The sequence below is a fragment of the Acinonyx jubatus genome, chromosome B2 (genome assembly GCF_027475565.1).
Source record: "Acinonyx jubatus isolate Ajub_Pintada_27869175 chromosome B2, VMU_Ajub_asm_v1.0, whole genome shotgun sequence".
NCBI lineage: Eukaryota > Metazoa > Chordata > Mammalia > Carnivora > Felidae > Acinonyx > Acinonyx jubatus.
The window spans coordinates 108,200,617-108,217,414 of record NC_069385.1 but is presented as its reverse complement, the minus strand read 5'-3'; positions in this window follow the sequence as shown (position 1 = coordinate 108,217,414).

The following is a 16,798-nucleotide window of genomic DNA, read 5'->3' as shown; positions in this document are numbered from 1 at the left end:
AGTAACCATGCCTCCACCTCCAGCAACAACTTCAGAGGCCCAGCACTCCAGCTCCATTTCCTGGCCCAAGGACCTGAGACAGCGGCTCCACCAATCAGAGCTTCAGTCCCCACATCAGCACAGGGCACAACCCAGGAACACTGACAGAACCGACCTCCTGAGGTTTTGGGAAGATGAGATACCATCAGCACATGAAATGCTCAGAAGTGGGCTGGCAGGCAGGGAGTGTTCATTAAATGTGATTGCAATTGCCCTAACCCCTCAGCGACACCCACCTGCCACAAAGGCACCTTCTGGTGATCACTAGGTGCCCATGAATGCAGTCCCTCTGCATGGGACAGCACCGATAGCTGCCTACCTGCCCCGTCATATCCACTTTTGGTCTAAGTCAGAGGACCTTCCCCCAATCCAACCCTCCCAGGGCCTCTGCCCATCTCCACCCGAGGCCCAGGCTCTCCATCAGGCAGCATTTTGTTATACTTTCCTTGGGTCTGGGCATCACTAGAAGGCCTTCAGAATGAAACACAGTCCATGCTATGGGGTCTTCTCATGCTGATAATATTGACCTAGTACTTACCAAGTATCAAAAGTTCCAAAATAACAGAAGTAAAACCAGTGAATCATCCAAGCAGTAATTTTTTTAATGTTTATTTTTGAGAGAGAGAAAGAGAGAGAGAGAGAGAGAGAGAGAGAGCGAGCATGAGTGGGGGAGGGGCAGAGAGAGAGAGGGAGAGTTACAGAATCTGAAGTAGGCTCCAGGCTCTGAGCTGTCAGCAGAGCTCAAGGTGGGGCTTGAACTCACGGACCAAAAGGTCATGACCTGACCCAAAGTCGGATGCTTCAGACCACAAGGTCATGACCTGAGCCAAAGTCAGATGCTTAACCGACTAAGCAACCCAGGTGCCTCCAAGCAGTAATTAATAAAAGTTTATTGTGCACACACACCAAGAAGACAGTTTACAAACCAGCACTCAGCACTCCCAAAACATGGTATGAGGGAGGCTCCGGGGTGTACTGTTTTAAAGCAGTTTACACAGTGAGAAAGCAGTGACTGTTTATTCTGCACAGTGATTGGTCATAATATTAGACTCCTCTTAAATGACTGGGAATTAGAGGTTACTTCATATCAACCTTGGGAAAGTTTCAGTTTTGCTTGTGATTTCCAGAGGCATAAGCAAGCAATGGCCCAGGTCAAGTTTGTCGTGCAAAATAAGCTGAATTAAGCTTTGCTTAATGTTTATTTATTTATTTTGAGAGAGAGAGAGAATCCCAAGCAGTCTCTGTGCTGTCAGCCCTAAGCCTAACACAGGGCTCAATGTCACTATCTGTGAGAGCCACCCAGGTGCTCAGGGAATTTTCAATGCTGGTCTCCATTTGTTTTTGATTTTCACATATGCTAGCATCTTCTTACCAAAGACCCCCTCACAGCAAGGAGGAGAATCCACCTGTCTACAAACTGCTCAGGGTCTCTCCCAACCTAAAGCATCCCTCATGCTGTCCTCTCTCCTCTCCCCTTGTCAAACAAACTTCTTGAACAAATTCTCCTCCCTCCTCGTGACCGTCTGCTTGCTCCCATCCCTCCTCGCCCCACTGCAGACTGCCTCTGACCTCCCTCCACCAGTGACAACCATGTGGTCACTTCACCCGACCCTCTGTAGACCTCACCCCAGATGTAAACCCCCATCTGACCAGTGGGGTGACCACTTCTTCCTCACACCTCACCTCCGTGCCTCCAGGACTCCACTCCCCAGCCCTCCTCCTCCTCCTCCTCCTTCCCATTTCATGTTGATCTCCTGCCCAGCTTCCTCCTCCTGCACCCACCTCTTAAATACCAGTACTCTCCAGTCTCTCCCCTTCCTCTCCCTGAGGGTGGGGAGGCGGGGGGCAATGGGTTTCCCGATGCCTCTGAAACCTTTCATCTGTTCTCTCCTTGACCTTGTGTTTAGACGATGTCCCCCCAACACTTACAGCTCAACAACCAGAAAAGAGCTTCCTTCCTCCTCTCCTCTCCTTTCTCAGGGACCCACCAGCCCCCCAGGCCGCAGACCTAGAAGGCACCCTGGCCTCTGTCTACTTCCAAATGTTCACCAGATCCTGCCCATTCCACGTTTGGGCAGTTCAACAGTTGGCTGGCCCAGTAGGTTTAAGACCCAAGGTGCGGGATGCATGGATGCCCTTTTATTTCAGGAAAGTGGCTCAGAGGAAGGCAACTGAGCAAGCCCCATGCCTCTAGTCACAGGTAGTCTGGCCTGGCCTCCAGGTGGCCCCAGCCGCATCGGGGATGCTGCAGGCAGCTTCCTCTCCCTGCCTTGACCCAGGCCACTGCCAGTCACCCTCTGAGCTTGCCTCGCTCCCCTCCACAGGCACAGCTGGCATTTGCCCCATGCTCAGCGGCTACCCTCCCCACCCACTCTCCTGTTTCCCACCACACAGTTCCTCTGAATACAAACCTCAGCCCTCAGTAACCCATCCCCACAGCCCAGTTGTGCTGTCTTTAGTTTCTAGACCCCTGCCCTGTCTCCCAACATGACTCCCCTATTCCAAACTGTCTCAACCTGCTAAATACCTATTTCCCCCAAATATGTCCTGACTCCCATCCTTCATCCCTGCCTTGCCCTACCCTGGTGCTCTTACCATCTCTTCAACTTACTGATTCCCCTGCCACCTACCTGGCCCTCATGCCACCCCTTAGAGAGGTCCTCCGCACAATAGCCTGGCCCAACTTGACAAATGCAATCTGGGATGAGGAGCTCTGGGGGCATTTGAAGCCAGGCGGTGAGGAGGTCAGGGTCCTGGGGCTGGTGCGGCCCTGCCAGCCTCCACACTCACTGCTGGCCTCCAGGGTCCCCAAACCATTGGCAGGTCATGGTCCCTCTCACTCAGTGTCATACATCTGGCTTTGGCTAGGATGAAAGTAGCTTCCACTTTAGATGTCACTTGACCAATCTTCCGGCTTCCAGGAATCTCTTCAGGAAGTCTTTCTGGGTCCCCCAGACCAATGGCTGCTGAGGCAGAAGCTTCCTGACACTTCCCATAGAATGAACCAACCCATCACCTCCCAGGAGCTTCTCCAGGGCAGGGACCATCGTTTGCCATCTGGGTTCCCACGGTCCATGTTTGTATCCGGCAGGGTCCTAGCAGGTCACAGGTGGCCCACTCCAGTCAAGATCATCTGAAGAGAGTTAAACAAAGGTGCGGGCAGCACAGTGGGCTCCATGGTGCCCCAGGGGCACAGCTCTTGGAAGGAGAGTGGCAGAGCTGCTGTGAGAGGGGACTGAGGGTGCAGCCAGCCCTACAGGGGCAGGGGACCATGACAAGTGCTCCGTACCCATCCTGTGCACTCCTGTTGGCGCTTCCCACTGGCCAAACCCAACTGGAAGTCAGAGGGCATGGGAGTCCATACAGGTTACCCTCCAGGACATAACTAGGCAGAAAGGGGGCATGAGGGGCCCCAAAGGGCAAATTAAAAGATGTCCAGCCGGGGGCTCAAAAAATGCCAGTTGATCCAAACTAACTGATGAGGTGTGTGAGCAGGGCTCCCTCCATAAGATGACTGACAGCGGCTCCAGGAGGAAAGGACATTCCAAGCTGAACATGTGCAAAGGCACAGCTGTGGGCTCGTGTGGCTCACCTGGGCATAGAGGTACCAGCCAAGAAGGAGGGGTTCTAGAAACAGACCCAGTACAGGTCTCCACGCTGATGGCACCTGGCAGGCAGAGCTGTTTAGTCGGCCTATACAGGACTTCCTTCCTGGGTTTTGCAGGTGGGAATGGGTTCAGAGAGGCAGACGCAGCCTTTCGTGGGGCTGGGGAAAAAGACCTATGCTTTGATAAATCATTCAGCAAACACTGAGAAGCGACCTGGTAACTGGGTGCTGAGCGCTGAGCCGTGAGCCAAGACCAGGTGCCAGCCCCAGGGAGCCCAGTCAGCTGGGCACAGAACGCAAGGGGAGGCCCACTTCCTTGGCCAGAGTTGAAGCTCAAGTTGCAAGGGACAGGACACTGTGCTGATAAATAAGGCAGGGAGCAGGCCTCCACCAGCAGGAAGCACTGCCCTTGGCTGGCTGGCTGGAACTGACCTCAGAGAAAACTGGAAGCAACTGTGGGTATCTGCCATCCAAATGATGCTTCCGGGAGACAACTCAGCTGAGGGAGGGCACGTTACCAAGGAAGATTTCCACCACAGATCAGTGCAGCAGAAGGAGTGGGAGCTGTGAGGTCAGACGGGCCCGACTTCAAATCCCAGCCTGCCACCAGCCTGGATTTGCTCACTCACATATCAGGCACAACACTCACACAGTGTCATCACAAGGGCTACTTGGAACACAACGTGTAAAGTGCCTGGCACAAAATCAGCCTCATACATGGGTTACTCTTCTCTGTTCCTACCACCATGCGCTACAGACCCCAGGCTGAAAGAGGTATGATGTCTATACCGAGAGCCGTCTCTGGTGGGCGGCTGCATTGTCACAGTGACTCGGCAGCAGACAGCAGCATGTCGGGACTGTGTGGGGCCCCGGGCTGGAGGAGTGCCACTCTGCTCTAGGAAAACGGGCAGCACTCTATGAAAATTAATAATAAATAAGGAAAACGGGACAAACCCAAAGGGATTCCAAAGTTGTAAGATCTGTGAGGTAGCAAGGCTGCTGGTGCCACCACTAGGACAGTTGTGGAGAATGGGGGCAGGGGCAGGGGCAGGGACAGAAGCCAAAGCTCTGAGAAAAGCAACTAGCCTCAGTGACGTAACCCATGAGCAAGTGGCTGAGCCCAACCTCCAGCCATGCCCTCAACCCCAGCCCACAGCTGAGACCCAGTCCAGGGCCCACTCCTCTGATGGTGACTCTGTCGGTCTATTTCTCAACGCTTCAGGAAGCTGCAACCCTTCTAAATCCCCCATTACCTGCTGCTCTACCTTTAGGGCTCAAGCCAAGGCAATGGCAGATACACTGTGGTCAAGTACAGAGTTTCATGGATTTCAGTGTTAGAGGGTTTCACTCCTCTAATTCAACACCATTATTTAGGAACCAGTGGTTCACTGTGACTCCCAGATGCCCTCTGTCCCCTCACGCACGACTAGTCTTACCCCAGGGTTTCTTATCCTTGGCATTATCAATACATGAGGCCAGATGGCTCTTTGTTGTGGGGTCTGTCCTGTACATCATAGCGTGTCTAGCACTGACCCTGGTCTCTACCCACTAGATGCCACCCCCAGTTGTGACAACCACCAATGCCTCCAGATGTTGACAAATGTCCCCAGTTGAGCACCACTGCCTTATCCTTTCCACAGCTTTCTTTTCTCCTAAACAGGGTGAAGATTTAAAAAATCTTGGGGCGCCTGGGTGGCTCAGTCGGTTGAGTGTCCGACTTCAGCTCAGGTCATGATCTTGCGGTTGATGAGTTCGAGCCCCACGTCGGGCTCTGTGCTAATGGCTCGGAGCCTGGAGCCTGCTTCGGATTCTGTGTCTCCCTCTCTCTCTGCCCCTCCCCTGCTCTTGCTCTGTCTCTCTCTGTCTCAAAAATAAATGAACATTAAAAAAAAAGATTTTTTTTAATTCAATTTAGGGGTGCATGGGTGGCTGAGTCAGTTAAGTATCCAACTCTTGATTTCAACTCAGGTCATGAGCCCATGGTTTGTGAGTTTGAGCCCCACACCTGGCTCTGTGCTACCAGTGTTGAGCCTGCTTGGGATTCTCTCCCTCTCTCTCTGTGCCCCTCCCCTGCTCACCTGCTCTCTCTCTCAAAATAAGTAAACTTTATAAAAAATTCAACTTTAGTAAGAAGCTCATTTACTCAATATCTTCCTGGGTGGGACGGTGGAGGAACCAAGATGGAAGAAGGTGGAAAAGCTCTGTCAACAAGAAGCAACTAACAGCCTAGGCACTTAATGATGAAACCAACTTCTGGTGGCACATTGTCACTCTGTCACATGCATCTCTTCCTTTCTTTTCCATTCTCTCTTTCTGTCCCCTAAGACTGAGGACTGCTGACTGCTTCCAAGGACATCATTTAAATCCGATGAACTTGAGGCAAAGGTTGAGCTATGTATGTTCATCTCACTCTTTCCATCCATCCCATAGACATTTGTCCAGCCTGAAGGGACTGCTATCCTCTGAACCCTTGTACAAACAACTGCCTCACAAGCCACCTTGTAACTCTCTTAATTGTTGCCTAAACATTTGAAGGTTACTAAAATTTTTGTATGAATGAAACCAAGTTTAGGAGGGGGGACGGTATTTTATTGTTTGGGGAAAAAAAGAAAGCAAGTTCCAGTAAAGAGTTTCCTTTTTCATCCTGGCTAGTCCTGGAAAGAGGTATCAGAGGTATGGCCAGAAGCCCACTCATCATGGGTTCTCTCGAAGAAAGCACATATTGATGGTTTGGACATGAATGTGAACTCCGGTTTCGCAGGGTTACCAGCATGGGCAGACATCCTATGAGCTGGAAACCCTGGGCATCCACTGTGTGGATGAAGTCCATGGGTAAGGATCTGCACGGAGACGTGCGACACTGTCCAGCACTCGTCCTTGGAAATACTCCCTAAATGTCTCAATTTTTGCCCATTCCTACACTAACCATCTAAACACAGACTCCTAAATTGAGAATCCAGATTTTAACCTTTGAGCTGTCAATACTCTTGTGTACCTACTGAGCACCCGGGAGACAGCAGAGAACAGGACGGACGCTCCTGAGTAATTGGGCCTGCCCAATTACAAAGTGGTCTGAAAAGTGCCATGCTGAGGGGTACGAAGCACAGCGGAGGCCCCACAGATCATAAAAGGAACACTGGGCCCAACTCCCACTGCGTACTCAGTCAGTTTTCTATCTATGAAATAAAGACCTAGCACCCAGAGTTGTCACCGAGGCCGCAGTCACAGAGCGCAAGGCTGGGAGACGCTGTTGCAGTGGGTGCGAGGGAAGACCACCGAGGGGAGAGCTCCCCAGAGGCAGGGGTTTGCCAGTGGCGGTGTCCACAAACCAAGCGGACCCCTGGGAGGAAGTGCCCTGATACTCAGGGGAAGGAAGAAAAGGCAGAGAGGTGGGTTCTGAAGCGCTGGGACCCCGGGGGCGGACGCAGGGTCCAGGGGAAAGGCTTCAGCCCACGGCAGTGAGAGCGCCCTGCCTCCTCTCCAACCAGCCCCACGGCACCCCCGCCCCACCCATCCCGGTCACCCCACACGCCTAGGAGTCTCCCAGCTCCTCACACCAATACTGCTTTCTGCCCCAACAGGCTGGGTGGGTGTGTGGCCCCTTCCAAAAATGGTTTTCAGAAAGTTCACCATATTTCTAAGCTCAGTGGTGACAGTGCTCAGTGATACTGTGAGGTGCAGCGAAAAGAACTGGACTGAGAACCAGAAAATCCTAGTTCTCATGCTGAAACTGCTTCTTTTGTGTGTGAAATGTGGGGAGATCCTCAGTCCCCCAAGTCATAGTGAAAGATTCAAACCACACCAGTTTTGTTTTGAAATAAACTCAAGCCGCAGTGGGTTAGAGCTGACATGGCCCATGAGAGAGGGACCCTATGCTCCCAGCCGGGTGTCACAGAAAGGAAAACTCAAAGTACATGCTAGACGGACAGTACTTAGGAAGCACAAAATTCTCCTTTCCTTTTTTTTTTTTTTAATGTTTATCTATTTTTGAGAGAGAGAGAGAGAGAGAGAGAGAGAGAGAGGCATGAGCAGAGGAGGGACAGAGAGAGAGGGGGAGACAGAGGATCCAAAGTGGGCTCTGCGCTGACAGCAGTGAGCCTGATGCAGGGCTCAAACTCACAAACTGTGAGATCATGACATGAGCTGAAGTCAGACACTCGACCAACTGAGCCACCCAGGTGCCCAAAGTTCTCCTTTCTTCTTTAAAATAAATTTTTTTTTTTAACATTTACTTATTTTTGACAGACAGAGCAAGACAGAGCACGAGTGTGGTAGGGGCAGAGTGAGGGGGGTACACAGAATCCAAAGCAGGCTCCAGGCTCTGAGCTGTCAGCACAGAACCTGATGCGGGGCTTGAACTCACGGACCGCGAGATTGTGACCTGAGCCGAAGTCAGCCGCCCAACCGACTGAGCCCTCCCAGGTGCCCCTCTCCTTTCTTTTTAAACGCTCACCACAAACTTGAACAGACGTGATTTATGAATTCAACACTTACTGCATGTCTACTGTGTGCCAGATGTTAGAACAGAGTTACAAACACTACAGCCACATTCCTGAACTGGAGGAAGGAAAGAATACAAACCAAGCCCAGGCCGTGGGGCCAGGGGAGGGACAGTGAGAAAGGCACAGCCAGAAGCAGGAGCGTGGGCAGCAGCGAGCAGACTGAACAGCTTCAGCTCCTGCCATCTGAACCGTCCGGTCCCCAGCCAGCTCAGGGCCACAGGTTCAGGGGACCCACAGTCTGGGCACTGACTAATGGGAGCACATTTCAAACACAGGTTTGATTTTATCATTAGAATTTTTTTTAAAAAGGCAATAATTCCTTTTTCTTCTATCCCTATCATTATTTTGAAAATGTCAAACCTAAAATAAATTGAAAGAATAGTAATAATCCCCATATACTCCTTTTAGATTCACCAATTGATAATTTTCTGCAGATATCAAGACACTTAGTTCCTAAGTACTTCAGCATCTGGCTTTTTAAAAACATAAATACATGACCTTCCAAAAAACAGAAATGGGAGGAAAACTCCCAAACTCATTCTATGAAGCCAGCATTACCTTGACTCCACAACCAGACAAAGACCCCACTAAAAAGGAGAACTACAGACCAATTTCTCTGATGAACATGGATGCAAAAATTCTGAACAAGATACCAGCCAACTGGATCCAACAATACATTAAAAAAATTATTCACCACGAGCAAGTAGGATTTATACCTGGGGTACAGGACTGGTTCAATATCTGCAAAACAATCCATGTGATACATCACATCAATAAAAGAAAGGACAAGAACCACATGATCCTCTCAATAGATGCAGAGAAAGCATTTGACAAAATACAACATCCTTTCTTGATAAAAACCCTCGAGAAGGTAGGGACAGAAGGATCATACCTCGAGATCATAAAAGCCATATACGAAAAACAAACTGCTAATATCATCCTCAATGGGGAAAAACTGAGAGCTTTCCCCCTAAGGTCAGGAACACAACAGGGATGTCCACTCTCACCACTGTTATTCAACATAGTATTGGAAGTCCTAGCCTCAGCAATCAGACAACAGAAAGGAATAAAAGGTATCCAAATTGGCAAGGAGGAAGTCAAACTTTCACTCTTCACAGACGTGATACTCTATGTAGAAAACCCAAAAGATTCCACCAAAAAACTGATAGAACTGATCCACGAATTCAGCAAAGTCTCAGGATATAAAATCAATGCACAGAAATTGGTTGCATTTCTATACACCAACAATGAAGCAACAGAAAGAGAAATCAAGGAATCAATCCCATTTACAATTGCACCAATAACCATAATATACCTAGAAATAAATCTAACCAAAGAGGTGAAACATCTATACACTGAAAATAATAGAAAGCTTATGAAGAAAACTGAAGAAGACATGAAAAAAAGGAAAAATATTCCAGGCTTATGGATTGGAAGAACAAATATTCTTAAAGTATCGATACTACCCAAAGCAATCTACAAACTTAATGCAATCCCTATCAAAATAACACCAGCATTCTTCACAGAGCTAAAACAAACAATCCTAAAATTTGTATGGAACCAGAAAAGACCCTGAATAGCCAAAGAGATCTTGAAAAAGAAAACCAAAGCTGGAGGCATCACAATCCGGACTTCAAGCTGTATTACAAAGCTGTAATCATCAAAACAGTATGGTACTGGCACAAAAACAGACACTCAGATCAATGGAACAGAGTAGAGAACCCAGAAATGGACCCACAAACGTATGGCCAACTAATCTTTGACTAAGCAGGAACGAATATCCAATGGAATAAAGGCAGTCTCTTCAGCAAATGGTGTTGGGAAAACTGGAGAGTGACATGCAGAAGAATGAACCTGGACCACTTTCTTACACCATACACAAAAATAAACACAAGATGGATGAAAGACCTAAATGTAAGACAGGAAACCATCAAAATCCTAGAGGAGAAAGCAGGCAAAAACCTCTTTGACCTCGGCTGCAGCACCTTCTTTACTCAACACGTCTCCAGAGGCAAGGGAAACAAAAGCAAAACTGAACTATTGGGACGTCATCAAGATAAGAAGCTTCTGCACTGCAAAGGAAACAATCAGCAAAATTAAAAGGCAACCGACAGAAGGGGAGAAGATACTTGCAAATGACATATCAGATAAAGGGTTAGTATACAAAATCTATAAAAAAAACTTATCAAATTCAACACCCAAAAAACAAATAATCCAGTGAAGAAATGGGCAAAAGACATGAATAGACACTTTTCCAAAGAAGACATCCAGATGGCCAACCGACACATTTTTCGAAAAAATGCTCAACACCACTCATCATCAGGGAAATACAAACTAAAAACACAATGAGATGCCACCTCGCTCCAGTCAGAATGGCTAAAATTAACAACTCAGGAAACAACAGATGTTGGCGAGGATGCGGAGAAAGAGGATCTCTTTTGCACTGCTGGTAGGAATGCAAACCGGTGCAGCCACTGTGGAAAACAATATGGAGGTTCCTCAAAAAATTAAAAATAGAACTACCCTACGACCCAGCAACTGCACTACTAGGTATTTATCCAAGGGATACAGGTGTGCTGTTTCGAAGGGGCACATGCACCCCAACGTTTATAGCAGCGCTATCAACAATAGCCAAAATATGGAAAGAGCCCAAATGTCCATCGATGGATGAATGGATAAAGAAGATGTGGTATGTATTTACAAAGGATTGTTACTTGGCAATCAAAAAGAATGAAATCTTGCCATTTGCAACTACGTGAATGGAACTAGAGGGTATTATGCTAAGCGAAATAAGTCAGTCAGAGAAAGACAGATATCATGACTTCACTTGTATGTGGAATTTAAGATACAAAACAGATGAACATAAGGGAAGGGAAACAAAAATAATATAAAAACAGGAAGGGAAAAAAATAGGGAGGGGGACAAAACATAAGAGACTCTTAAATATACAGAACAAACTGAGGGTTGTTGGAGGGGTCGTGGGTGGCGGGGATGGGCTAAATGGGTAAGGGGCATTAAGGAAGACACTTGTTGGGATGAACATTGGGTGTTATACATGGGGGATGAATCACTGGAATCTACTCCTGAAATCATCATCGTACTATATGCTAACTAACTTGGGTGTAAATTAAAAATTAATTTTAAAAAAAGATAAAATAAAAACAAATACATGATCTTACAAATAAAAGGAGTAAAAAGTAAAGACTAAAATTAACTTTTAAATGGAAAAGGGAGGGAAAAAAAACGTGTACATATGGACTCTCTCTGCAAAAAGTCACCTACCAAAAATCAACTTAATTAAGTACAAAGGGAAGCCTATGAGACAGGAGATCTGTGGCAAAGTCTCTTCCAAATACATGGAAAACTATGTAACTAATTCTCAATGTTTTGCATATTTTGGGGACAAACCTGGAGAAACAAACAAAATCCACAGACAACCCTAAAACTTCATTTCAAGCAAGGGTTTCATTCTCCTTCACCAGCAAACCTTTAACCAGAGCTGGCAGCAAATCAGTACGTTCAGGTAGTTGGTTAAGGACAGGGACAACGAGGTCCACGGACTAAGGGAAGCTCCACCCCCTGGCCCTGTGTGCCAACCAGGAAGGGCACTGGCTTAGTCTGTGGGCATGGGGTGGCACAGCCACCTCCAGCCCGTGACATCCAGTACAGGCCAGGAGCAGCATCCCTTGAAAAAGCTAGCATGTGAGAGAGGCCTCTTTCTCTCTTCTTGCACTGGCACTGTGCCCTCCTGCCTTCCGGAGTGGTACAAATCAACAGGGAGCCCAGAGCAGGGAGCGGGGACCTGGGAGAGTGGCTCTGATCCCACATTGGATCATCAGTCCCGATTGACCAACAGTTGCCTCTATTTGGCAGGTAAACATTTGGCCTAAAAGCAATTTCAAAGGAAGGTTTCAAACTATCCAAGGGTATCCCGATTATTCAAGAGCTCTTGTGAAATTCCCAAAGTGTTTAAGTTCACTTCCATTAAAAAAAATAAAAACAAAAACAAAACCCGCTTATAGTATGTCTTGAGATAGTCTGTCATAATATCAAGCAAATGACAAGAGGCATTACTGTTCCTGAATCTGGCTGGAAACCACTGGTGTTAAAAAATCATAAAGGCAAAAAAAAATCATAAAGACACCAGCTTGATGCTGAAAACTGAGAAGCAAACTCATGACCACTGTGAACCTGGGAACTCCCAACAATTTGGAAAATGACTAATATTTGGGAAAACAATTCAGCAAATGTCCAAAATGCCAAGGGGTACTGAACTGTGATCTCTATCCATCCTCCAGGTGGGAAAGAATAAAACAAAATCCTGAAACTTTTTGTTAAAGATTGAATTACAAAATCAGAGGAAGGAAGAAATGCAGCTGCCAGGACAGATTTGAATTTCAGTTAATCATTTGATTCCAGTATCATGCAATTTTCATCAAAAACAAGAATTCTCAGCAGCTGAGAAAGAACCAGAGAGAACATGAGGAAGAGGCCAAGAAAGGCAATGAGGGGAGGGAGCAGGAAAGCTAAGGAGGCTGTGCCCAGGAGAGGCCAGAGCCTGTGGGCTCCAGAGGAGGCAGCCCCTGGGGCTTGCTACCCTGCTGAGGGAGGGGTTCCTCTCCTCCTATGAGTCCCGCCTCACAATGGTCTCTCTCTCTCTCTCTTTCTTTCTCTCTCTCGCTCTCTCGCTCACTCTCTCTCTCTCTCTCTCACAGCCCGCCCTCGCTAAAGCAAGGCTGGGCTTAAGTCTCAAGAGGGAACTGCCCTTCACCCAGGAAGAGGCCACCCTGCCAGAGGTGCCTGGCTTCTGTTTGCCAGGAATGTTGGTGGCGACAGGATGATCTCTGCACATTCTTTGACCAGGTCCCTACCTGCAGCCAAAGACATACCCTTCAAAGTGGCTGGGGCAAGGGCTGCAGCCAGAAGCATGTCTGGACTACTCCAGAGGCACCCCACTGGCTGGGTCCCCTGAGCACCAGGCCCCTGTGCAACTCCGAGGCTGTGGCTTGCCCAAAGTCACAAAACTAGGAAGTAGCATAGGCCCAAGTGGAGTGCAGGTCTCCCAACCTACAGCCCTTCCATCACATTTCTTTGGTGGCGCTGTAGCAGAGGGAGTAAAACCACAGGTAGAGCCAAACACTGCAGGAGGCAGAGTGATGAAGCCTATGAACCAAGAGACATGAGGCTCTTTGACCTGTCAGGGGCAGCTTCTTAAGGGCGTGGAAGGGAAAAAAACAAAAGCAAGCTTATACTCATAGGGAAACATAATCTGTGATTATAAATATTTCATGAGTGAAGCAAGTGGTACTGGCTGAGAGACTGGGGCGGGGAGGGTGGACAGCAAATTAGATCCCAGTTTGCAAAGTGATAGGGCAGCTGGAAAAGCAGCAAAGCTGAGGCTATTCTGGGCTGTGCGCTGGGAAGGCCTGCGTCACAGGCGGAGAGCAGGGTCCGGCCACTCGGCTTTGTGGAAACCACAGCCTTCCAGTGGTCAGCACAGAACACCTTGGGGAAGAGTGAAGAGCAGAGGAAGGGACAGCGAGGACAGTCATTTGAATGACTTGGGTAGGCCCCAGCGGCAGAGGGAATGCGGCAGAGCGGCAGGACCCTGCAAACTCGTGAAAGGATCCACACCACAAGCTGGCTGCTGACTAAGGGCACAGGAAGGAGTGAGTCTGACCCCAGAAGGCAAGTGACCTGTGAAGAGAAAGGGCAGCTCAGGAAAGAGCAAAGGCCCAGCCCCCGAGCAGGTGGTACCCGGCTGAGAATAACAGTTCTGCTTTTCCTTTGCCTCAGGACAGGGGTCTCTTTTCCCCAAAGCCTTTGGGAAGCAGCAGCCCAGAAAGCAGAGAAATTAAGAGCTTGCTGAGTACCAGCTGCTACAGTAGGAGACACTCAACACTGACAAAGCAGGACCCAGGCTGCGTGTGATCCCTCCTCCTTGGCCACGGTCAGCCACTGCAGCAGAGCATGTCAGCCACAGACTCTATCAGTCCTTCCACAGGGCCAGATGGAAATGGACGTTAGCTCCTCAAGTACCCAGGGGGACCCTGAATCAAGCTTTGTCGGAGGGGCCCTGGGGAGCGGTGCACGCCTCAACCAAGTAGACGGAAAACTACGAGCCCTCACCTCACTGCAGTCAAGACATAGCAGGCAACAGGCTCCAAGGTGTACCCACTGACTTCAGGAAACGCAAATTATCCTGTAGGCTCACAGCTAGAGAATCCATTCAAGGTGGGGAGGACCATCAACCACAAAATTAAGAGCCCATAGTGTTGTGGGAAGACTCCGCAGTTACAAGTCCCAGGATCTGACTTCCAGACCAGCTTTACTACCTAGGAGTTTTAAGACCCTGTGAAATCAAGTTACCTCTGAAGTTCAGTGTCCTCACCTAAACCATGGACCAATGTCTGCCAAACCTAAGGACTGTGAGGAATCCAAGGACAGACATACACATACTTTCAAAACAGATACTAAGTGCCATCCCAATTTAAGAGATCATTTATATCCAGCTACCTACCTGATATCTCTTGGATGTCTCAAAGGCATCCCCTTCCAGATGCCCCTAATTGCTCCCTCCCTGCTACCCAGACCTCTCCTAGGGTACTGCCCCCTCACACCATCCAGGCATGGAAGCCAGAAACCCATGACCCATTCTTGGCCATCCCCACCACCTTAATGCACCACCAAGCCTAGTCAACTGTACTTCCTAAAGGCTTCTCCTTCCCTCCTTTACTACCCTCCTCACCCAACACATCATCATTTTCACAGGGCCTGCTGCAGAGCCTATGCTACCCATTTTGGATTCCCTCAGCCCCTGTCCACAGAGCAAATCTAAGCACATCTCCTCTCCCACCACCCCTACCCCACATGCTAAATACCCCACAACAGTACCCTCAACGTAAGCTGGAAAGGCAAGGAAAGCTGCCTGGGGCCTAAGAGGTCTCGCACAGCCTGGCCCTGCTCTTCTCCTACTCTCAGCCAACACCACACTCCGTCTCACTTTCCCTGCTCTGGCCACACTGGCTTTTTCAAGTCCCTGGTACTTATACCATTCACTCCTGCCACAGGGCTTTTGCACATACTCTTCCCCCTGCCCGGAACATTTTTCCCTCCTCTCTAGCCTAACTAATGCCTACTCATTGATTTTTGCTAAGGTATAATAAAGCACATGATGTGCATAACTCAATAATTATTTATAGATCTATACCCATAATTCCTGCCTAGATAGGTTTCCCTCTTCCCCTTTCCTGTCCACACTCCTCCCCACCCCCATCACTATCCTGACTTCTATCACTTCTATTCATTTCTCAGAAAGCAGCTGATGCAACCCTTTCTCAGAGAAGCTGCCTCCAATCCCTCAGAAAAGTCTAACCCCTCTATCACAGGCACTTTCACACCTGAGAATTTGCATTTGAATTATGTGGTCTGTGTTGATTTCCCAAGGGACACCATAGGCTCCATGAGAGCAAGGACCATCCCTACTTGCACTCACTGCTGTTTCTCAGTGCTGGCACATGCATAGAAATGACAACAAAGAACAGCTAATACCTACTGAATGCTCATTATTGCCAGGTACTCAGAGGTACTACCTCACTGAACTCTCACATCAATCCTACCAAGTAGGTGCCATTGTTATATCCCCATTTTACAGGTGAAGAAACTAAGGACCAGAGAAGTTAAACAACTTGCCCAAAGTCATTAGGTGGTAAGTGGCAGAGTCAGGATTCAAACCCAGGCAGTCTGGCTACAGAGCCTGTGTTCTTTATTTTATTTATATTTTAAATGTTTATATTGAGATAGAGCAAGCGCACCTGTGCCCACAAGCACAGGGAGGGGGCAGAGAGAGGGAAAGAGAGAATCCCAAGCAGGCTTTGCACTCTCAGCACAGAGCCCAACACTGGGCTCAATCTCACAAACCGTGAAATCACGACCTGAAATCAAGAGTCGGACGTTTAATCGACTGAGCCACCCCGGCGCCCTGGAGCCTCTGTTCTTGATCATTGGTCTACTCTGCCTCTCAGAGGCCACAGGAATATACTACAAGCATGTGCTCAGGATAACTTGAGTGAATGGACTTACAAACGAGTTGATGAGATTTCGTTAAGGGAACTAAGGGAGCCCCCCCAAATCTCCCTGAGAAGATCAACAAACAAATGGGACCCACCTACATAGGCCCAAGATTAGGTCATCTGCAAAACGTAAGGGCTCCATTCCCCCGGCAGTCAAGGGCAGAAGCTTTCTACTGAACACAGAGGAGTGCTTCTGCTCCCTAGCAGAGGGTACTCCACAGCAGAGAGAGGATTACCATCTAGGTTCCATCGAAGCCTGAAGGCAATATTCCACTAGATTAAACAAGTCCCTCTGCTCTTTTTCATGCTAACCCTGTAATCTCCATAACCATTTAACATCTCAAACCCTCTGACACACAAAAAAATTGCTGGCTGGCAAAAAAATAAAACAAAATAAAATCTTGCCTGGTTAGAAAGTGACAAAGTCCAAGTGCACACGTATGAATTGGCATTTGGTTTGTACATCCATTCTCCAGAGCTTGACAATCCTGGATGGGCTCATAGGCTACTTCCTGCAAAGACCGCCATCTTGTGTGGCCAGACAAGGGTTGGCCACCTTTTAACTGCTTTGGTGCCAT